Source organism: Schistocerca serialis, chromosome 6, assembly GCF_023864345.2.
Source record: "Schistocerca serialis cubense isolate TAMUIC-IGC-003099 chromosome 6, iqSchSeri2.2, whole genome shotgun sequence".
In the NCBI taxonomy this organism is placed as follows: Eukaryota; Metazoa; Arthropoda; class Insecta; order Orthoptera; family Acrididae; genus Schistocerca; species Schistocerca serialis.
The window spans coordinates 259171963-259198165 of NC_064643.1; the positions used below are offsets into that span (position 1 = coordinate 259171963).

Here is a 26203-nt window from a genome sequence, read left to right on the forward strand (position 1 = left end):
CACTCACCCCACCGCCGCCCCACACCGAACCCAGGGTTATTGTGCAGTTCGGCCCGCAGTGGAGTCCACCCACCCCCACCCGGGAACGTCTCGCACCAGACGAGTATAACCCCAGTGTTTGCGTGCTAGAGGAATTATGGTGTACGCGTACGTGAAGAAAGTGTTTGCGCAGCAATCGCCGACATAATGAAACTGAGGCGGAATAAGAGGATCCAGCCCGCAATAGCCGAGGCAGATGGAAAACCGCCTTGAAACCATCTACAGACTGGCCGGCACACCGGACTTTCGACACTAATCCGCCGGGCGGATTCGTGCCGGGGAACGGCACGCCTTCCCTTCCGGAAAGCAGTGCGTTAGACCGAACGGCTAACCAGGCGGGCATTAGTGTACGCTATGTTGTTTTAATGACCCACTAAAGGCGTTCAAAGTTTGAAGAGAAATCTGTGATCCCAACGTCGTGGCTTTTTTTATACACCGTGGCATGAATCCGTGCTTAAGACAATAGATACGAATCTAGAATAAAATTCAAATGCCCATGTCGTTCTGCTGGCGCTATTTTGACAAACATTTATGGAAATAAAATGTAACAGCTGCATCTCTAAACGTATTGGAATAACTGCCAGAAGCCTTAATATCAGATATAAAGAACACTCAAAAGTATCAACGGAGAAGTGTACCCATTCCACACAAGTAGAATACATAATATTGGAAAACCATTATCACACTGGAGTACTGGCTCCTGACGGCACAGCAATCATTTATCAATTCACAATACTGAGGAGAGCTCAGCTGAAAGCTTGTAGGAATTGAAGCACTGGAAGTTGCTGGAAACTCGAGAAGATTTATATCCACCCCAACACTAAGGAAGTGGGATTTATCCACGAAGGAATTACCTTCCGAAACCAATGAAGAAACGCTACTTATTTACACTTAAATATTATTTGATTATCACAATGATAAAATTAAAGATTTAAGGCTGAAATGGAGGCGTAGTGACATTGTCGCACATCATACGTGGAGGGAATAGGAACGGGGTGAATAATGACACTTTATACACCCCCTGTCACTCACCGTAACTTGCACATTACTCAGGTAGAAGTTTATCCATTGGTGATTTTGCTATATTGGATGATGGATTAAGAATGCTTCACTGAACTGTAGAATCGGTCATATCGGATGGACTAATCCTCTATTCAGGTCTCCAGAATGAGATTTTCACTCTGCAGCGGAGTGTGCGCTGATATGAAACTTCCTGGCAGATTAAAACTGTGTGCCCGACCGAGACTCGAACTCGGGACCTTTGCCTTTCGCGGGCAAGTGCTCTACCAGCACTTGCCCGCGAAAGGCAAAGGTCCCGAGTTCGAGTCTCGGTCGGGCACACAGTTTTAATCTGCCAGGAAGTTTCATATCAGCGCACACTCCGCTGCAGAGTGAAAATCTCATTCTGGAAACATCCCCCAGGCTGTGGCTAAGCCATGTCTCCGCTATATCCTTTCTTTCAGGAGTGCTAGTTCTGCAAGGTTCGCAGGAGAGCTTCTGTAAAGTTTGGAAGGTAGGAGACGAGATACTGGCAGAAGTAAAGCTGTGAGTACCGGGCGTGAGTCGTGCTTCGGTAGCTCAGATGGTAGAGCACTTGCCCGCGAAAGGCAAAGGTCCCGAGTTCGAGTCTCCGTCGGGCACACAGTTTTAATCTGCCAGGAAGTTTCATATCAGCGCACACTCCGCTGCAGAGTGAAAATCTCATTCTGGAAACATCCCCCAGGCTGTGGCTAAGCCATGTCTCCGCTATATCCTTTCTTTCAGGAGTGCTAGTTCTGCAAGGTTCGCAGGAGAGCTTCTGTAAAGTTTGGAAGGTAGGAGACGAGATACTGGCAGAAGTAAAGCTGTGAGTACCGGGCGTGAGTCGTGCTTCGGTAGCTCAGATGGTAGAGCACTTGCCCGCGAAAGGCAAAGGTCCCGAGTTCGAGTCTCGGTCGGGCACACAGTTTTAATCTGCCAGGAAGTTTCTCTATTCAGGTAATTGGAAGGTGAAACGAGGGCTTATTCAGATTGCCATAGCACAGTGATCTGAAATTATATAGCATGTACAACTCAATTGAATTGCGAATAACAAACATATTTTTAGTAATTTTTGAGAAAATTTCTCGTAGAGAACACCGGTTTTTCTTAGTATTTTAAAAACAAAATAAACAGTCTCTACCGCAAGAAACCTTTTTTTTTGTGGTCAGTTGCAGCTGACGTTCGTGGAGTTAGTAACGCCTGCTGCGTTCACCGCCAACCATCATGGTATGAGCTCTGAAGATAGTCAGAAATTGACCGAAACCGGTAATCACAGAAATAAAGGTTTCTTGCCGTTGAGACTGTTTAAGTTCATTTTAAAATATATTTTTGTTGGGTTACTTGTACAAATGGATTACAGTGCTGCTTATCTTATGCGTAAGTCTCAGAGAAGTCTCAGAGCTGGAAATGATTAGTGAGAAGGAGAGATAGGAAAATTCGCTAAAATATACGGTTCCAGAATTTTCTTTTTCTTCGGATAGTCAATAAAGCCACCAGACACTCCGGAATAGCTGTAGTGTTGAAAACGCTGTAGCACCTCAGTGTGGGCAGTCGCCGCAGGGTTTGTGCGGGCAAATCGAATTTGCTACGGCGCTGAATGTCGGGTAACAAGCCAGGCGTGGCCTGGGAAGCCAATATTATGTGCCTGCTGCAGAAACTCTGTTGTCGCCCCTGGGGAGCTGTTTATTTCCTAGTTGCCTCAACGCGTTTCTGCGGACACAGAAGGTATTTAGCGGTTGCACACCAAGCAGATGGGCAAAACGAGGTAAAGGACTAAACGACACTAACGGCAAACTGATGTATCTCCAAATTGCGGTGGAGTACACAGTGTACGCAACTGCGATCTTCGTTTATAAGGAAAATCCCTTCTTTTTAACGTAATGTGCAAGCATGTTAGGAACGCCCTTGGATAGCACTTCCGAACTGTGCCACAGAGGCACCTGCTCACGCAACAGTAGACAACCTTACAAACCAACTATAATGAATCGCTGACCAATCCACTTAGCGGTGCTCAATGCTAGTATCGCAAATGGCAATTTCAGTCACGCATGATGAAGACGTTGATACTGTAATGCTCTTTCGCTTATGAAGCATAGCTAGCAGAACTATCTTTGAGACAGCATAATTGATGCATTGACAGTGTTGGACCCTTGCATTGCCTGGCATGAAATAAGAGTAATTTTGTTAGTTATAAGTTCTCTGAAAGGAAAATGTTGTAATATATTGTCCACCTACCCATTTGATTTTATAGTTAGGTGTAAAAAGTTAGCTACAGTAATTGTATTATACAGATTACGCACAACACACCTTTTTTCACATCATGCAGGGTCTCTTTGTGTAATTTACGAGGATTTTCGTATCTCCAACGTCCATTCTTCTGAGAGTTCACGTCCCCTACAAACGCAACCACGCTGAAAGTTGTAAGAGAGTCGAAGTGTAGACGGTGAAATGACTGTTAAAGAAGTGAATCTCAAAGTGCAGCTGATTAACATAGAGGTTTACGCCCTTCTGACTCATGATTATTGGAGCACATGTGACTAACGCTGTATATACAAACCCAACTGACTGATAATAATTATACAAATACCAAGAACGGTGACAAACAGACAAACATAATGGACTGATAATGAATATACTCGCATATGTGACTATAATTCTTAAACGAACGTACTGTTATTTAAACAAAAAAAATGGTTCAAATGGCTCTGAGCACTATGGGACTCAACTGCTGTGGTCATAAGTCCCCTAGAACTTAGAACTACTTAAACCTAACTAACCTAAGGACAGCACACAACACCCAGCCATCACGAGGCAGAGAAAATCCCTGACCCCGCCGGGAATCGAACCCGGGAACCCGGGCGTGGGAAGCGAGAACGCTACCGCACGACCACGAGATGCGGGCATGTTATTTAAACAAAATTGCATACACGGCTAATGTTTCTGACAGCATAAGACCACTATATGAACTATATGACCCTTATCGCAGTCAGATTCTTACCAGAACGTAAAGTTGAAACACGTAATCGAGCAATGCATTAAGCGAGTGCTGACGATGTCGTTATTAAGATCTTCTGTCATTTGATCTAAGTATTTACCCACTACTTCTCCAGCTGAAATCATGGACTGATCTCCACATAGAACATCCGTTTTAACAAAAAAGAATCGAATCTGTGGACACAGACGGCATGTGGTGCACGTGTGCGACGCAAATTATATACAGGTTAATAAAACACAAGAGGAGAATAACGAGAGTGCATTACTCGCACGAACAAAATTGTACTCTACTTACTTTATACTAAAGCATATAGGTTCATCACATTTCACACGTTGTTCCTCCCAGGACAAAAGATTGGGACCTATGGAAATCCCTTACACGCAATGTCAATTTTTCACTCTGCGTATTTAAAAAATCTTATTAAGAACAGAAATTAATGATGTATAATGTGCAGGTTAATATTATAAGGCAACTCTTCAGACTGTCGCATTCTACACACAACTGCCATGACGGGTCGGTTTCCCACACCTAAAATATAAATATCTCGAAGCTGACTCAAACCATAAAGCCCAAGACCATATCAAAGAGCATCCTCATAAAAAGCCTCTGGTCTCACGGCTTCTGGTCTCATTAATCACTACCTGATAAGACAAAGGCAACCACATGGCACGCAAAATCTCTAATGTAACAAGAATTTACTCTCCAGGATGTTACGAGTACCACACCGGTGTTGACGTAACAATTTCACAAATGCTGCAAATTACACGATGGAGAAGCGACCATAATAAAGGCATGTCAACTCACACAAAGGAACACATCAAAAAATCTCCAGCCAGTTTCTTGGCACTCTACTTGACGAAACATTATATGTATGGAAATACGACATACTGGAACACTGCAAGGCTAAGCATTCATGTAATAAATGAACAAGGTAGTGCAGGACACAGTGGCCTTCATCCCTCTAACTGATACGCAGCTCTGCTTATACAACTGAGGAGCGATTTGCTTCTACATAACGAAGACGTTTATAGAAATCCTTCTCATTGTTCAAAAATGGTTCAAATGGCTCTGAGCACTATGGGACTTAACAACTGAGGTCATCAGTCCCCTAGACTTAGAACTACTTAAACCTAACTAACCTAAGGACATCACACACATCCATGCCCGAGGCAGGATTCGAACCTGCGACCGTAGCGGTCGCGCGGTTCCAGACTGAAGCGCCTAGAACCGCTCGGCCACTACGGCCGGCCCTTCTCATTGTGATGAGGTCTGCGACTTCCCAGTGTTCGTTGACAACATAGCGTCTATTACTTTCTTGAAAGAACAGCGTCGTTTGAAGTCAGCTACAGCATTCATAAATAATGTCACACATTTAATATCCTTTATGAAGGTGAGTCATACCTCAAAATTGTGTTTTCTATGTGTGATTAACGCCCTTTCCCAAAGACGGAGTGTAAACAATCGTCGACTCTTGTACAGTAACGATTTTTCATTCAGTCAAGTCTGCGAGGTTCTCAGACGACGTATTACTGGCAAAAATTAGATTCAGACGACTGTAGGCTACAAACTTCGTAGGTCTTTCGGTAAGTTTGTGGCATCTGCAGTGTTTTGAACATAACAGTATTTTAGGATTTACGGTATTCAGAACGAAGCACACACAGTATAAATCTCAGGCAGATTGAAACTGTGTTCCGTTCCGGGACACGTATCTGAACGCTTGGATTTGATGCCAATACTCTTGTCATCGAAGCTGCGGTGGTGGCTAGTGCGTCGTATCACGATAGCTCGGTTGGCGAGAAAATTGCCACAAAACACAATGATCCTGCTTTGACACCCAATCCGGCATACAGTTTAAATTTGTCAAGGAGTTTTATATAGTGAACATTCTGCTGGAGAGTGAAGTATTCGTTCATGTCCAACGAAGTTTCAGAGTCTAGTACAAATCTGGATGGTGCAAGCTGGGCACCTTACATATGGAACGCATTGCTTATCTGTGCAAGAAGGAGCTTATGTCGCCTCGTACTACGATCATACGTGGCACTCTCCCAGGAGACTGTAAAAATAAGCATACATTATTTCGATCACAGACGTCTGCTGCTGTGAATTATAAATTATTCAAACAGTGAGACTCATTTCACGTACGGATTTTATTAATAAAATAGAAACGGTTTCGGAGAATGTGGTCCATCAAGACGTAATTTCTTTTTAATTTTTTTAGTTTGCCAGCATGGATCTCCCAGATGTTGGTGGAATGGCCTCTCAGTTGCAAACCTTGGAGTTTGAATTACAGGGTTTTGGGGACGAATTTAGTGGTTTACCAAGCTAATCCATGTGCCGCGAAGGGGTTCTGCTCTAGACTTTATGGATGGACAAGTGCTTACCAGAAAGATTAATCACTCCATAAAGAAAAAGCACTATTTCAGATTTTTTTAGCTGACAGCATTCAAAATGTCAATAGTGCTAATATTTAATTTTTATCTCAACAAATTCAGAAAAAAAAGAAAGAGACGTCAAGGACATGGTATCTCTGTAAATGGCCATTGCTGTGATGTTACACGAGAACGAATGTATTGTGTCTGGTACGAAGAGGAAGGTTTGCGAGAATCGGAACAGGAAAGTGCGTAAGTTGCCTATCTCCAGTAAGAACTATTTGAGAGCTAGCCAACGTTGAGAAGAGGCCATTTCAGTGCTATATAGGATTTAAAAAAGTATGCGCTTCTTCGATACACATCATCACACATTAAAAAAAAGAGTTAACACATCATCTAGCCTCCCAGTTACACGATAAAAAATGACCGAAACTGTAGATTCCTGAATTTATTAGCGTTTCAGAAATGGTTCAAATGGCTTTGAGCACTATGGGACTTAACATCTGAGGTCATCAGTCCCCTAGAACTTAGAACTACTTACACCTAACTAACCTAAGGACATCACACACATCCATGCCCGAGGCAGGATTCGAACCTGCGCCCGTAGTGTCGAGCGGTTAAAGACTGAAGCGCCTAGTACCTCTCGGCCACACCGTCCGGCTATTAGCGTATCCTTTTATCAGAAAATTGAGAATTGAGTTGAATTTGCTAAATATTTTCGCTTATCAGTAGATGAAAAACTAGTGAAAAATTCTTTCACTAAAAATTTAAAGGAAAAAGCACTAACACGTTCGCCCAGGTCAGATTATATTTCAGCTTAATTTTCCTCTGACTGCTGCAAATTATTTCATATTTTAAAGAACAGTAATGTATAAAGTCATGTTCTTCTTTTACTTCTATTAGATAAAAATGCTAGCAAAATGTAGCACAATTACACTTAATATTTTATGGAATAAAAATATAACAATCACAGCAAATAAGTACCCTTGGAATACAAAGACATGGTTGCACTCTGCTTGATCTTGTGTGGAAGATTTTGAAACAATCCATTCCCTTTACAGGACAGAGGTATTGGTTGAATTTTATGCTCTTTGTTTTAGGTCTGCTATTGCAGTGGTCCTATTGACAAGTTCATGATGATAAAATGTCATCCGCTGTAGGTCAGTGGTCATACCCATCCTGTCGCTTGTCCAGACCTGACCTTGGATTTATAATCTACACTTGTTTTTTTTTCTTTTTTTTTCTTTTCGAGGTGCTTCACACTCTTCTGGTCTACTCTTGCAGGTATAAACAAGGGTAAAGAGCCCCTGATAGATATATCTTAAATTTTACAAAATACATAATGCTCTTTCTCACTGTCTCTTTGTACCGATTAGCAGTTGACAACAGACACGTCTAGAAATGCAGTAAACACTAATGAAAAGCCACTGGAATCAGAACCCTCTAACAGAGAACGGATCTGATCATACGTCAGATCAGTATGTAACAAAGTTGTTGCGGTTCAAAATTTTCTCATAAAAAGGCACTGATAGAGCGAGCCTACAACTGTTGCCGTTCAAGGCTAAAGTTAAACAGTAAACGTTTGTCATGCTAGTACAAATTTAGCGAAAAATTGCTATTCGTAGACATGAGATTACTATTAATTGTTCATAGTACAGCATTGTACAGTAACAACTCAGTCTGACGTTGTCACAAGCTGCTGACCTGGCGAAGGCTTTGTGCTTTCGTCTTGAAAAAACACAGTTAAATGTACTGTGATTAAATGGCGCCGAGTGGCTGCATAATCAAGAGAAATACGTAGAGTAGAATGTGCACAATAGCTGTAGGTCGGTTGAAAGCAAAGCTAGGTAGTCCGCTAGAACAAAATGAAAACCGAAACTCTACGATTCTGTGGGTTCAGATGGAAAGGGATTTGTTAGGCAGGGAGGTATGGCTGGAACTGTGACTGAAAGAAATGAACAGGAAAAAGCTATCCGTGGTATTTCCTTATGTATGGTAAGAGCTGCTTATCGCCAATGGTTCTGATTCTTATTAATTAGGGATTAAATTCTACTGATCCATGCACGTGTTAGAGTCGATTTCTGCCGATCATTAAACTTCTCTGCTCGTCGTTTGCAAGATACCAGTTGGTCGGCGTCTCACGAGAGGGCGCGGAGCTGCTTGCGGAGTTCACTTAACCCACTGCGCGCACCTCCCTGTCTGTGTGTTTCTGGCGTTCTTTTAGTTACGTTCTGTACAGTTACTGAGGTCACTCACCGAGTTCGGAAGTCCAGATCGTTGTGTTGTTGGTTGCTGTGGGAACAGTGTGAATAAGACAGTTGAAGAATGGAAGTTAAAATCTTCTGGGTTATTAGGCCGATTTCCTCTAAAGTGATCGACGTTTCGACCCCTCTGCTGGGATCTTCCTCAGGATCGTCCGGTGTCCACTACTGCTCGAACACTGTCGCGTCCTCTTATAAAAGAAAGTTTTCCCTCGTTCGTGCTGGAGAAGTGGAAATATGACGCGGCCTAATAACCCAAAAGACTTTAACTTGAGTGAAACGGCCACGAAAGCCTGCAGACTTACAGTTCAAGAATTATTGTTTCACTCTGCCTTCATGGTCGAAGCTTTGCATCTTCGGAGTCGGCGTGTTTCTCATTCCTCCTGCCTAGGTTGTGGACGCTGTGAAGTCGGTATTTCCTCACTTCCACACACAGACATACCCGGAAAATGGTGAGCATCTTTGTTAAGTGTAACTGGATGGCTTACAGAGCTGTTTCCATTCAAAATCCCCTATTCGTTGAGCGAAATTTAGTTTGCCTTCTCGCTGTTTAGTTTTCATCAGTGACAGTTACATTTGTCTTAGACCTCTATGCGGTTAACCATTCCGTGGCGCGGTGGTCTCGCGGTTCTAGGCGCGCTGTCCGGAACCGTGCGACCGCTACGGTCGCAGGTTCGAATCCTGCCTCGGGCGTGGATGTGTGTGATGTCCTTAGGTTAGTTAGGTTTAAGTAGTTCTAAGTTGTAGGGGACTGATGACCACAGCTGTTAAGTCCCATAGTGCTCAGAGCCAGCCATTCCGTGGCAACACATCAAGCCCGTGCCATCTTGAGCCTTCTTATCAAAGACAAGCACAATTTTATATTTTAATGTTGATTGTTTTATGGAAATCTTATTTCTGTGTTTAAACAATTAGAAGAAATTACTTTTTCTTAAATTTGTGATTTTTTAATGTTCCATGTTTTATAATCAGCCAGTTTTGCATTGTTTGTTTACCTTTAAATTGTTCCAATATTTTTTTTAAATTCTAGAATACTGTGCCGTTGCATGCTAATTAGTGTTTGTCTTGCTAAAGCTGTAAGGGCTTTGTAAGATCTTCTGGAGAGCGATTCGGGGTTATGTCATCTAATGTTTACATTGCGCGCTTGCGATCGCGCGCCTGTGTGTGTGTGTGTGTGTGTGTGTGTGTGTGTGTGTGTTTGTTTTACTGTTCATCGGATATGAAAGTCAGATGTGCAGACTTTAAAGTTTTTGGTAAATGTTGTGTCTTGTTCCTTGTCGGTATTATTAACGATTTTATAGTGGCTGTTTTGACTTGTTTTTGTCATTTTCAAAATTCCATTGACGTAAATAAAGATATTACTAAAATTTTTTAAATATTGGCTCAGCACTTTACCATTCCCAAATTCAAGCTTCCTACCATTTGAGCCACCAAAAATTGTTAAGCCACGTCTTTTAAACTTGAAGGATATTTTGCGGTTAATGTACGAATTTTCTTTTCCTAATTTGACTGTTACTTACACCGTTAATACATTCAGAAAGCCTCCGGCTGCAGATTCAAAACTAATTAATTAATGAAAGATCAAACTTGAGGTTGATTTGATTTTTTGTCATCCTGATAAAGTACTGTCCTACATGACTGCAGAAGCATTGAAGTGCGTCTGTATACAAACCGCAAGGCCTTCAGACACTTCTAAAATCCTGTCTGGTGGTGACCAATGTATTATCTCGACCTGTCGTGGCGTTACCGGGCGGACAGGAGCGGCAGCAGAGGCGCACGCTTACCTGCGCCGTGCTGCATACGACGCGCGTTTCCCAAATTCCAACCGGTGTGTCAAATCGGATGCAAATCTGTCGACTTGCAGGCGCGCGTTGCAGTTTCGCTTGATTTTATAAACTTGCATATCCGATTTGCGGCAACGCGCACAATTTTTCCATTCAGTGGCATGTAAAGCAGACTATTATTCAAATCGTGTCGTCACAGAATATGAAATTCCGGCGATGGCTGCACCGCGGAGCACAGCTTTATTCCACAGTGGAAATACGTGTGACGCTGTGCGGTGAGACCTCGGCCGGATAAGCGAACGCAAACCGAACATGCGTGACACAAAAGAACCCTAATGTTTTTTGAATGATGCCGCCTTACAGAGCTATATGCGCTATACCTCATGACATTTTATCTATAAATTTTGGCCTGTCTGGAGCGAAGTGGAATAAACACGGCACAACGGCGACAAGGGGAGACACCCTCTGTATACCTAAAGGAAGGGATGGAAATGCTGTCACTGCATCCATCTCTGACCCCCTCCAAGCACCAAATAAGCACGAATCACCCATTCGAGTTTACTGGAAATTGAAGGACGTGAAGATATCAAGAAACATTAAAAGCCATCTGTTATGCAGTGAGTAAGGTAGACGATTGGTCCTAAAGGAAATATGTGGGCTGCATTTATCGTTGCTATCTGTAGCTAACTCATGCAATTCGTATCAATAAATGTCACACTCCTTCCATAAAAGCAGTATATCTCCGGTTTCTTCGAAGCTATGATAGCCATTAAATCCACAATACATGCGTTTTACTATCTCTGGGTTTCCAGTGCTGATCTAGATTGTTCGTCCCATTGGCTTACGTGTTTCTTCTTATTTTTCGATTGTTATCACGCAAGGAGGAGACATTTATCGACTGAAAACTTTTGCTTGACACTAAATACGTTCCCGGCAGCTAGTAACATTTAAGTGCTCTTTTAAATATTAAACATCGCACAAATCTACAAATCTATATTAACTGCAACTCCATATGTGTTGGCTTTCATAGCAGTGCACAGCCTCAACATATTATCCGCTTCAAGTTCTGTTCAAAAGCCTTATCCACATCATTTCAGTAATTTCCTGTAAATGCAGTACTTCATCTTGCTGAATTCGTCACTTTCATTTAATTGCGACACTTTTTTCTGAGAAACAATCTTTTCCGTCTTGTACCCTCCAGTGACATGGGGAGAGTAACTGACCTGAATTTCTTGCAGTTCTCTAAGGACAGAATGTGTGAGACAGAATCCGCCGACAAGAGGTGGACCAGCGTACTTGCTCGTGTGGTTAGAGACCATTTAAATCTACTCTGAGTTGTAAAAAATAAAATACTATCCAAATGGTATGGCTGTACAGAGTGTTAGGAATATAAGTGCGCCGGCCAGGGAGGCCGAGCGGTTCTAGGCGCTACAGTCTGCAACCGCGCGACCGCCACGGTCGCAGGTTCGAATCCTACCTCAGGCATGGATGTGTGTGGTGTCCTTAGGTTAGTTAGGTTTAAGTAGTTCTAAGTTATAGGGGACTGATGACCTCAGAAGTTAAGTCCCATAGTGCTCAGAGCCTTTTGACCCATTTCTTTGAATGTAAGTGCAGCTATTGTGATCATTGGTACCTTAATGCATAATAGTTTACCTTCCGAGAGGTAAAGGTTTGGCAATGGTGAGTACTGGAGCATAGCTTACGCATTGAGACAGATTATGGGAATGATACATCTCCCATCGACCACTCACAGTTTAACATCCACCACATGTAAGTAGGCTGTTTATGTTTTCTTATTGGCAACGTTACGTAGTGCTCTGTACGAAAATCACTGACTGTGCTGTGTGCAGTCTGTGGCTAGTTTGCATTGTTGTCTGCCATTGTAGTGTTGGGCAGCTGGATGTTAACAGCGCGTAGCGTTGCGGAGTTGGAGGTGAGCCGCCAGCAGTGGTGGATGTGGGGAGAGAGATGGCGGAGTTTTGAAATTTGTAAGACTGGATGTCATGAACTGCTATATACATTATGACTATTAAGGTAAATACATCATTTGTTCTCTATCAAAATCTTTCATTTGCTAACTATGCCTATCAGTAGTTAGTGCCATCAGTAGTTTGAATCTTTTATTTAGCTGGCAGTAGTGGCGCTCGCTATATTGCAGTAGTTCGAGTAACGAAGATTTTTGTGAGGTAAGTGATTTGTGAAAGGTATAGGTTAATGTTAGTCAGGGCCATTCTTTTGTAGGGATTATTGAAAGTCAGATTGCGTTGCGCTAAAGATATTGTGCGACAGTTTAAGCACAGTCATGTATAATTGTTCTAAGGGGACGTTGCACACATTATTTACAAAAATGTAATAAATCATATGATCAACAACTAGAAATACTGCATCTTCAGCTACACAGAGTGTTTCAAAAAGGAATTTATAACTTATAAAATTTACATAAATTAATTCATAGTACTTACAGAAGTAATTGAGTATTAATTTATAGGAAAATACATCAAGTTTTGTCTCGCGAAGTTCGTTAGTGCCGAATCGCACCGTAAGGAGCGCTAGCTGCAGTTGCGTTAAAGATTGCTGCCTTCACTGGACTCGAGCGTGCTAGCTATGTGGTTTGGTTTGAAGAATCGAAGTTGGCGATAACAGTTTAGCGTGATTTCCGTACCATGTACGATAAAGATCCAGCTAGAAGGCCTACAATTTATGAGTGGCATAAATGTTTTGTAGAAACTGGATTCTCGGTAAGACATGGGAAATCATCAGGTCATCCAAGCACATCTGACGACGTCGTTGAGAAAGTGAGACAACGTTTTGCCAACAGTCGTACGAAATCGACCCGACGTGCATCTCGTGACCTGCAAATCCCACATACGACTGTTTGGCGTATATTGAGAAACCGTTTGCATTTGAAACAACACATACTGACGATCGTACAAGTACAAGCAAAAAAAGACACTGGTAAAATTCCTCGCAAGAACTTATATGTGGATGTGTTAAATCGATTACATGAGGATGAACATTTCTTGGACAAAATCATATTTTCTCACGAGTCGACTTTTCACTTCAGTGACAAGGTTAGCACACTAAGTGTAGGATTTGGGGCAGTGAAAATCCACATCAAACATTGCAGAATGTTCGTGCTAGCCCTAACATGAACGTTTTTTGTGTATTGAGCAAGAATAAAGTGCACGGCCCCTTCATTTTCCGTGAGAAAGGACCATCAACAGGATAGTGTACCTGGATATGTTACAACAATCTTTTACTTGTCTGGCTGACGTTCGGGATTTTCTCAGTGACCGCTTTCCAGGTCAATGGATTAGTCGTGTTACGTCAATTGCATGATCCCCATGTTCAACAGACGTGACACCAGTCGATTTTTTTTTATGTGGATTCATCAAGGATATCGTGTTTGTACCTCCTATGCCGGCTTCTCTATCTGGACTTAAAGTAACAATTTACGCCCGCAGTGAGCAAGTTACACCTGCAATGCTACAGGGAGTTGGGGAAGAAATTGACTTCCGATAGGACGTGTGCAGAATAACCAACGGAAGCCACATACAACATCTTTAGTTCAAGGTAAAAAAAACTTGATGCGTTTCCCTACAAAGTAATACTAAACCCAGCTCTACATCTTCTTTCTATAAATTTATATGAATTTTTAAAGTTGTAAAATCCTTTTTGAAATACCCTGTACATAGACATTAATTTTGAATATGACTGAGAAGCTCGCGAGGAAAAGATGAAAAAATTACTCTTGCTCTTTATTTGCTGGTAAATGATCTCCACACTCATCTACCTGTTTTGTCACGGTCAATTCTGACGCGTAAATCTTTGTGCTGTTGTATTCAGAAGCTGATATTATTGCCATAGGGGAGAGAGTGAACGGAAGAGCGTCGATTTCGACATTATTATTGCCGTGCACTTGCGGATGTAATTTTGTCTGGCGATGTCGCAGATAGCAGAGCAAACAGAGGGAGGGTCCGTATCACGCCGCACGCAATGAGGGTCGCCGCGCGGGGAAATGTTATTCAGTGCGGCTGTCAGGAAAGTGCTTATTACTCTGTGATGTCGGGGGCCGCCGGTGGCCGCATTACTTTCAACAAACACAGCCGCTAGCGCACACTCGAGACCGCGATACGCCTGCAACAGCGGTCTGCAGAGAGTCTATGCTAACTACGCTGCTCGATATGCGTACACGTCACGGTACACACTCCACACTGAGCTGTAGTGTTCGTGCTGGGTGCAAATAATCGCTGACAAATTAAGTATACAATTAAACCGAATGCATGTCACGCGGTGCAGTGGAAGCTATTCGATAGAGAGAGAACTGCAATGTTTTTGTTTATGAAATCGTAGGTCCCAGATGTTGCTTTTAAAGCTTCCTCCCGTTTGTTGTGCAGTGTCTTATAAATTTACTATAAACCTTTCTGCAAATATCCTTTCAGTATAAAAAGCAATATTACTGTGCTTCTTTATCTACGTGGACGTAACAAATCGTACACCGAAATGTACATATGTAAAACGCCTTACAGTTATTGCGAATTCCTATAGAGGATCTTCAACATTATAACGGCACACCAAACAATGTGCTTCGCTGTTTCGTTCCCTCTGTCAACACAGTTATTTTAATACATGGTGCTAAGAGAATGTAGAGAGAAATGAATTCTAAGACCTTTTGCGAAGGGAAGAAAGAAGAGAAAACAAACAAAAGAGAACAGAGGAGAGAAGAGGAGAGGAGACATAGCGTTATCTATTGAAAGGTGGCTACACTGAGCCACAGCGCCAGAGAGTTTTGTTTCGCCGCATCCACTGGCAGTGATTATTGAGAAGTAGCGGAGGGCAGTGCTTGTTGAGAACTCGTAGTAGTCAGTGCTTGCTGAGATGTCGTAGTGAAGAGAGCTTGTCGAGATGTGGCAGTAGTCAGTTCTTGTTGAGATGTGGTAGTAGCGAGTCGGTGTGGAGATATTGTAATGATTAGAGTGCTTTTCATCAATATAAATGAAGGTAACAAACTACTTTTCTTTTTTTCTCATTATTTCAATGTCCTGAATAATGCGTCATTACAGGTTCAGTCAACAAAGCATCTGGCTTGTGTTCTTGTATTAGAGTGTAATTCTGGTTTTCTTGCGCAATTATAGTATTTCTAATATTTTTTATCACGTCAGTATAAGTGGTATTTGAAATTTCTTGTCTTATTGAAGAAGAACCGTGCCAGATGTGTACGTTGAGTCATACTTCCACACACAGAACAGTTATACTTGTGCTTTGGTTTCGTAGGTTTTATAGTTGCTGGGGACTTCATTAATTAATTGTGTTAACGAAAATTTTCATTTCATTCTTTGTTGTTGTTCTCTGCAGTCAGATTGCGTAATAATACTAGTCAGGGCTAACCGTTTACGAGACACAGCGTAATCGGACATACAGCTACGAAAAATAAAAATGATTTTCAAATTTAATAATTAAGCCCCCATGCACTATAGTAAACCGCAGAATTTTCATTTGTATACACTTCGAGTGTGACCTATTTCAACTTCTGTTTCGCCACGTCACCCTGATCCATTTCCACAAAGGTTCCTTGAGGGCACTCAATATACACTATGTGATCAAAAGTGTCCTGACACCCGTAAAAACACAGGTTTTTCATATTACGTGCAGCACGCCACCTACTGCCAGGTACTCCATATCAGCGACCTCAGTAGTCATTAGAAATCGTGAGAGGGCAAAATGGGGCGCTCCCGCGGAACTCACGGACTTCGATCGTCGTCAGGTGATTGGGTGTCACTTGTGTCATACGTCCGCACGCGAGATTTCCACACTCCTGAACATCCCTAGGCCCACTGTTTCCGATGTGATAGTGAAGTGGAAACGTGAAGGGACAATTTGAAGAAATGGCTGGCGGGACAAAGATTTTATTCAAACGAGGAGGGGATTGCAACAACTAATAGCCATTTTGCAGACTTGGACAATTCCTATTATTCGGAAGGGATCAGCAAATTAGCACAGCGTTGGACGAAGTGTGTAAGTCTAAAAGGAGACTACGTCGAAAAATAAAGAAGGTTTACCCCGAACAGGTAAATAGTTTTTATTTTTGCACGGACCTTTCAAACGTCCCTCGTATATGATGATGCAGATACGAAAAGAGGCAAACATCGCGACTCGGTAGACGACACTACGCATCTCCAGTCAACTACTGCTGTATTGTTTGGCCTACCGTATACCAACAGGCTCATGTGCCACTGCGGCTCGTGCCCTTTTGCGAGATACTGGCGTCAGAGTGTCCAGTGCACTCATTTCCCTTCACAACGTTCGATCACAAACTGGTTCACATGGGCCTAGGATCGTTGTCAGGAGCTGTTCCTATCAGGATTAAAACGTAGTATTAGTGACAAGGCGTGACACACCCCTCCAGTGTGAATACGACCACTGCTGTTGCATGGCAGCGAGTGGTATGCCGTTCCTTGCACACGAGTTGGACATTTCACGTTGATACATAATCAAATCGGACAGCTTCATTTACTGTGTGATCATGGAAACGTCCAAACACGATAGATCCTTTCAGCCATTCTGTGACGCCCCATGTCAGCCTATTTTCCTGCGTTGATTCCAAACTAGCAACTAGCACGAATTTCACTCTCGTGACTTAACGCTAACTGTGAATGGTTCCATGACCGCCTGGTACCAATTATATATCACCCACAGTGCTCTAGAACTACCGCTTTGTTCTTTCACGGGAGGGTGCCGGCCGCTGTGGTCGAGCAGTTCTAGGCGCTTCAGTCCGCAACCGCGCGACGCTACGGTCGCAGGTTCAAATCCTGCCTCGGGCATGGATGTGTGTGATGTCCTTAGGTTAGTTAGGTTTAAGTAGCTCTAAGTCTAGGGGACTGATGAAAATGGTTCTGAGCACTATGGGACTTAACTGCTCAGATCATCAGTCCCCTAGAACTTAGAACTACTGAAACCTAACTAAACTAAGGACATCACACACATCCATGCCCAAGGCAGGATTCGAACCTACGACCGTAGCGGTCGCGCGGATCCAGACTGTAGCGCCTAGAACCGCTCGGCCACTCCGGCAGGCCGGGACTGATGACCTCAGATCTTAAGTCCGACAGTGCTTGGAGCCATTTAACGGGAGGTTCTTATGTTTTGTCCCGTGAGCATATATAAAAAATATTTATCACTATCGGACTACAATAAGGTCTGTTCCTAATAATAAAGCGCCTTTAAGAAGGCAATTATTTTAGGTTTCGCTAATTTGTAACGTGACAGGGATGGTTGGGCCAAGCTTAACAAGTTTTTTCGGCGCGGCAGATAAGTGGCGACACGTCACTGACAGCGGAATGTCGGCCCGGCTGCAAATCCGCGAAGATTTCATCCGACGGAGCAGCGCCGCGCCCGGGGACGCATGGACGCCGGCCGCGGGACCGACGCCGCCGCTGCCCGGCCCGCCCCCGGGGGACGCGCCTTAATTCGCGTAATCCGATTGTCTCATTAGCGGAAGCGTCTCTGCGACGCGCCGGCTCAGCCCTCCCCGGCAATCAATAGGGACGGCGACGGCCGCCCACGAGCCTCCGCTGCCGCCCCCGCCGCCGACGCGCCGCCGCAGTTGCTGGTTCTCCGGGAGGAACGAGCAACCGCGGAAGCCCGAGGCTCCAAATGCAATACCCCTGCTCTGTGAAGTGCACTGAAACACTCTTCACAATGTCTTTCCGTTCCATTCCCATACGGTGCGCTGGGGTAGTGCCTCTGTACGCACTGTAATTTGTCCAGTCTTGTCTTCGTGGTCACTATGGGAGCGATACGTAGCAGGCTATAGTAGAGGAGTTGGACTACAACATGGGAACAGAGCGAGAAATGAGTACTTCAACATAAATGCCAATTCTAGCCATGTCTGCATATAGCACTGTTGTACTCGTATTTCACCACGAACGGAACCTGTGCAATGTCCTCAAGACATCGCAAGTGTAAGCCGTGTTCACAACAGTGTTCTGCGAAGTTGTAAGTGCATTATTTCGGAGCTAAGTGAATTCCAGTGTGAGCAATTTTTTGTGCTCGTGAAATGGGTGCTTCCGTCACGGAATCAGCGCAAGGCATCGTACCGACAATTTATACCACAAATGGGGAAAACGGGAAAACATGGTCCACTAAGTCACAACGCAGACAACACTGTGTGTTGAGTGATCGTGACTGACGGTCATTGAAGAAAATTGTGAGGAAAAATATGAATGGAGGAATTCATGGCTCTGAGCACTATGGGACTTAACGTCTGAGGTCATCAGCCCCCTAAAGCTTAGAACTACTTAAACCTAATTAACCTAATGGCATCACACACATCCATGCCCAAGGCAGGATTCGAACCTGCGACCTTAGCGGTCGCGTGGTTCCAGACTGTAGCGCCTCGAACCGCTCGGCCACCGCGGCCGGCGAAAAATATGAGGACGACAGGTGCGAAAGACTGCAGAACTGAATGTCGCACCCGCAAACACTGTCAGCACCAAAACAACACGAAAAGATCTCCGTAAGGTGGGAATTGCAGGAGGAGCTGCAATTCCAAAACCACTCATCAGTGATGCATATGACCACAACAGGGAAACGCGGTGCCGAAGCCATAAAACCACGACTACCGAGCAATAGATGTCTTATTTCACAATGTTTCCAACTTGTAACCAATTTCACTACATCCCAGGAGCTAAATAGTTCGGGGGGCCGGTAATGGTTTGGGCGGCTCTATCGTGGTATTTCATGGGAACCATGGTTACTCTACAAGGCTGCCTTACAGCAAAGGATTTTGTGGCCATCTTGGCTGGTCAGGTCCATCCCATGGCACAATGTTTCTTCCCCAATGGTGATGCTGAATTCCATGACGACAGGAGCCCTGTTCACACAGGACTGGTTTTGTTACCAGGAGGATGAAGTATCGCGTCTTCAAAAATGATTCAAATGGCTCTAAGCACTATGGGACTTAACGTCTGAGGTCATCAGTCCCCTAGACTTAGAACTACTTAAACCTAACTAACCTAAGGACATCACACACATCCATGCCCGAAGCAGCATTCGAACCTGTGACGGTAGCAGCAGTGCGGTTCCAGGCTGAAGCGCCTAGAACCGCTCGGCCACAGCGGACGGCTTATCGCATCTTCTCGCCTGTCACAGTCACCAGATCTCTACGTTATTGAGCCTTTGCTGTCGAATTGGGAGAGAATGACGCATGACCGCTATCCACCTCCATCACCGTTATCGAAACTTTCCACTATTTTTCAGGAAGAGTGGTATAAGGTTCCCTTGAAAACCCTACAGGACCTGTTTTTATCCATTCCGAGATGACTGGAAACTGTTTTGAATGCCTATGGTTTTTCTACGCCGTGTTAGACTCGATAAAGTGTTGCTTTTCCATATTTTTGTCCACCCTTGTATATTCGTAGATTCTGGAAACTTTCTAACAAGGGACCTCCACATCGCACCCCCCTCAGATTTAGTTATAAGTTAGCACAGTGGATAGGCCTTGAAAAACTGAACACAGATCAATCGAGAAAACAGGAAGAAGTTGTGTGGAACAATGAAAAAAATAAGCAAAATATACAAACTGAGTAGTCCATGCGCAAGATAGGTAACATCAAGGATGATGTGAGCTCAGGAGCGCCATGGTCCCGTGGTTAGCGTGAGCAGCTGTGGAACGAGAGGTCCTTGGTTCAAGTCTTCACTCGAGTGAAAAGTTTGATTTTTTATTTTCAGACAATTATCAAAGTTCAGGCACTCACACATAATCAACTTCGCTCTCCAAAATTCCAGGACATGTTCAGATTTGCTTGGACATATGCAGGATTTGACGGTCTACACACGGAAACATTTGAAAACGTTGAAAACATATGTTTTGACAGAGCACAGGGAAAACTGTGCGACTGTGAAACTGTTGCATTCATTTGTTGCAATTTATGTGACAAACTCTTACGTTTTCATCACTTTTTTGGGAGTGATTATCACATCCACAAGAAAACCTAAATGGGCAAGGTAGAAGAATCTTTTTACGCATTCGTCAAGTGTACAAGCTAAGTGGGTCGACAACATATTCCTGTCTTGTGACGCACATTCCGTCACCAGTGTCGTATAGAATATATCAGACGTGTTTACCTGTGGAGGAATCGGTTGACCTATGATCTTGCGATCAAATGTTTTCGGTTCCCATTGGAGAGGCACGTCCTTTCGTCAACTAATCGCACGGTTTTGTAGTGCGGTCGCAAAACACAGACACTAAACTTATTACAGTGAACAGAGACTTCAATGAACGAACGGACAGATCATAACTTTGCGAAAATAAAGAACGTAAACTTTTCACTCGAGGGAAGCCTTGAACCAAGGACCTCTCGTTCCACAGCTGCTCACGCTAACCACGGGACCACGGCGCTCCTGAGCTCACATTATCGTTGATGTTGCCTATCTTGCGCATGGACTACTCAGTTTGTATATTTTCCTTATTTTTTTCATAGTTCCTCACAAGTTCTTCCTGTTTTCTCGATTGATCTGTGTTCAGTTTTTCAAGGCTTATCCACTGTGCTAACTTATAACTAAATCTGAGAGGGGTGCGATGGGGAGGTTCCCTTGTAAGTAGTAGCACTTCGCTTCCGAAACGGATACGAGACACTGCAGCTGCCGTCCCTTCTTAAAAACAACTCAGTGCAAATATAAAAATTTAGAGGTTATTGCCTGTTGGAGGAACGAATTATTAGTTATAAATAATCAATCATGGTAAAAAATTAATTAAAATGATTTATCCTTGTAACGATGACCTTTAATCGGACTAATCGTAAATTGCCAGTCTCCGTATACACCGCACTTCCGCTTCCGTCCATTGAAATGTCACATCGTTGGCACATTACTTACAATAAAGGAATTGTTGCAAATAAGAGTGCGAAAACAGTCTGGAAAGTCTCAGTGTGGTAAAACGGGTGCCAATTTCGGCGGAAGGATATCCAGAGTACAGACTGGCTGGCGCTAAGGTTACGCAACCCTAATACACGTCCGCTGCTTTCGGACATATATGGTCGCGTCCTTCCAGTTTTGAGCTGGGCGAGGTAAGAGTTGGGAGTGGCTGCTGTTAGGTCGTTTCGCTTGAGTTAGTTTGCCGCACCAGATGGTGGAGGACTTGCTCACTGCAAAAACTTTAACGGCGAAGTTGTAAGCCCGCCAGTATTTCGTTGTCAAGAGCTAAATTCAGTTATGCAGTTGCTCTCTGCTCGTCTCCATCGACGCTGCTGCACTAATTATTGAGCAGCTTCCCACGAGGTAAGCGCGTCTCGTTATTACTTTTCTTTCCATCATTTCCAGACTGGTTAGGCCTTTCATAAAGTGGTCCAGTAGAGAATGTTAGAAATGTGCTGTTTCTTGGTTTTCTTTATGACGTGTGTGTGTTTGTTTGTTTGTGTGTGTGTGTGTGTGTGTGTGCGTGTGTGTGTGTGTGTGTGTGTGTGTGTGTGTGTGTGTGTGTGTGTGTGTGTGTGTATGCGCACGCGCTTTCAGTTCTGTTCTTTCATTTCATTTTATTGCACAATTAGCCCCAGCAGTTTCAGTGTGGAGAACGCAATTCGGTAGGCGAATATCAGCTATGTGCTCACTGTTAAGGCGAAAATAATCTCCATTTACTTCTTTTCCTCTAATAAATATATCTTTTTATTGTGTTGAGTAGCGGCTGCAGGAAGGAGATACCTTATCCCTTACAAGACCTAGTAAATAGGAAATCCATCATTAGCAAGACTGCAGAACATGAGTCCCTCCTGCAAGTAGGGGAAGAAGTCCAAATAGCTTGTGCAAGGGGTAAATTATTTAGTCATCCTCGTTGCGTTTGACTTAGTTTCACATCACAGTATCATCTTCCCAAAAGATTCGCCTTGTGCCACCAAACTGCCAGTTCAGGTACTTCAGCACCTCAGTAACGCTCTCGAATTGGTGATTTAAACCTGTGATAATAGATACTGCCCTTCTACGATCACTGTCAATGTTCTCTGTTGGGCCTGTTTGGCGCAGGCCCACAAACTCGAGCAATATGGGATGGGTCTCACGAGTATTTTGTTGGCTGATTGTGGGGTGGTACAAATGGCTCTGAGCACTATGGGACTCAACTGCTGTGGTCATAAGTCCCCTAGAACTTAGAACTACTTAAACCTAACTAACCTAAGGACATCACACACATCCATGCCCGAGGCAGGATTCGAACCTGCGACCGTAGCGGTCGTGCGGTTCCAGACTGTAGCGCCTTTAACCGCTCGGCCACTCCGGCCGGCATTGGCTGATTGTATTTTCCCAGTTCTTCACTCCAGTAGTGCCTTACTCATACTGTAGACGCAACAAACTTAGATTTTTGCGTGTTGTGAAGTCCACAACTTTATACTTAGAACGTTTAATGTTAGTTTCAGTCACTCCACAATGCTGAAATCTTATCAAGATCTGACTGAACATTTTGGCAGCTTTTTTCAGACACTAGTTCATTATATAAAACTGCGAACAGTATGAGGTTATTGTTAATATCGGCTGCCATGTCATTAGTACCAAACAAGCCGGCTGTAGTGGCCGAGCGCTTCTAGGCGCTACAGTCTGGAATCGCGCGACCGCCACTGTCGCAGGTTCGAATCCTGCCTCGGGCATGGATGTGTGATGTCTTTAGGTTAGTTAGGTTTAAGTAGTTCTAAGTTCTAGGGACTGACCTTAGGAGTTAAGTCCCATAGTGCTCAGAGCCATTTGAACCATTTTGAGTACCCAACAACAAGAGCATGGGTCGCAACACACTACCATATTAGGTAACTATCTTCATAGAACAGCGTAGGCTTGGGGTTAAATATTCTAATTTAATAACCCCTCCTCTCGCAACCTTATTAATGGCCATGATTCTTTGGTTACCGTGTAATTGAAACAACATCTGTTATCTAGCCACTACAAAAACTTCTGCATTTACCCATCCCTGGGGGATACAGAGTTCATGGCTAACCAACCCAATACGTTACCAGAGCAGTCAAGCTTTTTAACGGACCAACTTAATTGTAAGACATAGTATTGTTGCCAGTGCACTAAAAATATGAGAAGGAAATGAAAAAGCTCAGATTTACGCGCTTACACAGTGTTAAGACACGAGCCAGAGTCTTCTTCTAGTGGATAAAAGTAACTGGAAGCTAAAGCTACAAACAAATCGCTTTATCTTTTAAGGAAGTGTGACATTTCCACAACTTCCTATTGGCTGTGCGAGAAAGAACCAAGGTCCCAGCTAATATGAAGAAATCGCACCCCGAGTTTGAAGGCTGTATGATGCATACAGCTTTAGGCAAGGTCGCCCATCTTGAAACATGCATGTTACTCTTCATGGAAGTATTCATATTTTGTGTAACAATGCTGTATAATTGTCAATGCATTTCTCAATTACTTTTATGAAATAAGTCATCACGATGATTCTGTACATTTTTATTCATTTTACCACATCTAGGTTGAAGATCAGTGAAGTGTGTGCAGGAAATAGGAAGAAGAGTATGTATAGGTAAAAGAGCTTCTGCAGATGGGAAATATTCGTTAATAGCGAAAAGAATTCCGATGGAGTTAAAAAACAGGTTCACCACATGTTTTACCTGGAGTTATGTGGCAGGGATTGATGGACGGTCAAGAAGGAAGATATTTTCCAAATGTGGTTGTTGGTGAAAATTCTACAAGGGAAATGAGCTGAGACAATGACGAATGAAGAAGTCTGCTATTCGTATGAGAGGAAATAATACTACTGGAAATAACGAGAATGAGGAAAACAGGTTGGGACACACAGTATACTGCGAAGGAATTATCTGCAAGAAGCAGTCATTTAAGGGAAGTTCGCAAGGAAGAGAGGAAGAAGAAGAGTTGGAATGACTGATAATATTAAAAAAAAAACAAAAAAGAAAAAACGGAGAGTTGCGAGCAGGATACGCGCTCTGAGGGTTTCCATACAAACTTAATGGCACATATACAGGGTGTAATGGGTATAATTGCATATATTTTTGTAAGTGGTACCTTAATATCTATATATAGTCCGGCCCCGGTAGCTGAGTGGTCAGCGTCAATCGTAAGGTCCCGGGTTCGATTCCCGGCTGGGTCGGAGATTTTCTCCGCTCAGGGACTGGGTGTTGTGTTGTCCTAATCATCATCATTTCATCTTCATCGACGCGCAGGTCGCCGAAGTGGCGTCAAATCGAAAGACCTGCACCAGGCGAACGGTCTACCCGACGGGGGGCCTTAGCCACACGACATTTCATTTCATCTATATATATTCATGTGCTGGTTGTTTTTCCTCTGCATCTAACAGTCATCCCACAAATACGTTGTAAGCTTTATGGCGTGATGTTTCCTGCATGGCTGTACCTGAGCCACAAAGTGATGACGCCACACAGTATACACAAATCGATTCGCGTCCACACTTCAGCACCTGACATGCTGCCCTGGGGAAAAGAAGCGTTGTTGGCCACATATACTTGGAGGTACTGGCCTACCTGAAAACATACTACTCATATAATAACTGTAATTATTAGTTTGGAAATGACGTAAATGCTGACGTAATGTTGTTCAGTACACTGTCCTCAATCACCAAAATACCAGGCCCATTTCACCCGTGTCCGTAATCTACCCCAGTTATCTAACTGGGGAAAGGGGACGTATAGTATAATGTCGAATACGAACAACGTATTGTTTCTAGTGACTCCTCACATCGCTGAGATGTTAACGCTTGCCGGCCGCGGTGGTCTAGTGGTTCTAGGCGCTCAGTCCGGAGCCGCGCGACTGCTACGGTCGCAGGTTCGAATCCTGCCTGGGGCATGGATGTGTGTGATGTCCTTAGGTTAGTTAGGTTTAAGTAGTTCTAAGTGCTAGGGGACTGATGACCACAGATGTTAAGTCCCATAGTGCTCAGAGCCATTTGATTTTTGTTAACGCTTGGTTAAAACGAAGACTGAAAATTCCGTGGTCCAACCGACATTCGATCACGCGACATCTTGCTTTCAAACCACGGGCCTTACTGCTAGACCACCAGGCCCATCATGTGTACAACATCTTGTAAAGACATTTTATGTATATTATACGGGACGCTGCTGGTTTTTGAAGCTTTATTCAAGAGTTTTACAGTTAGGGGATAAGCTTATTTCGGCTGCACTGCCATTTTCAAGCGATCTACAATTATATAGCGCTCTTAGTATACACAGTTTTTACATTATATATCTGATCGATTTTGTATTTGCAGATTGCTTGAAAATGGTAGTGCTGCCGAAATAATCTTATCGCCTAATTGTACAATTCTTGAATAAACCTTCAAAAAATAGAAGCGTCAAGGTATAATATACATAAAATGTCTTTTCAAGAAGGTCCCAGCGGAGGTTCGAGTCCTCCCTCCGTCATGGATGTGTGTGTGTTTGTCCTTAGGATAATTTACGTTAAGTAGTGTGTAAGCTTAGGAACTGATGACCTTAGCAGTTAAGTCCCATAAGATTTCACACACACAACATATCTGCAACTCTGCAGGCCCTGAGAAGTACAAAACAAGTAGAGATAGTTCATTGAAAGGCTTTGATATATTAGTTTGCGAGTATAAAAATATGTGAAACGAATGGCCACATCCTTTGACTGAACTGACTTGGTAACTTAAATGCTCCGCCTTCAGATATTAGTCCTTATAAGCGACAAATTTTAAGTTGATACATGTACTCGTTGCTGAAAAAAATGGGTCTTAATAGTCGGAGAGACAGA

The 26203-nt window shown here is 43.4% G+C and overlaps 1 protein-coding gene across 1 annotated transcript in view; it reads right to left on the reverse strand.

Moving 5' to 3' along the window:
- The window catches only part of LOC126484815 (retinal homeobox protein Rx-like), a 190991-nt gene that overhangs the window by 163972 nt on the left and 816 nt on the right, over nt 1-26203 (reverse strand). The window lies entirely within an intron of this gene.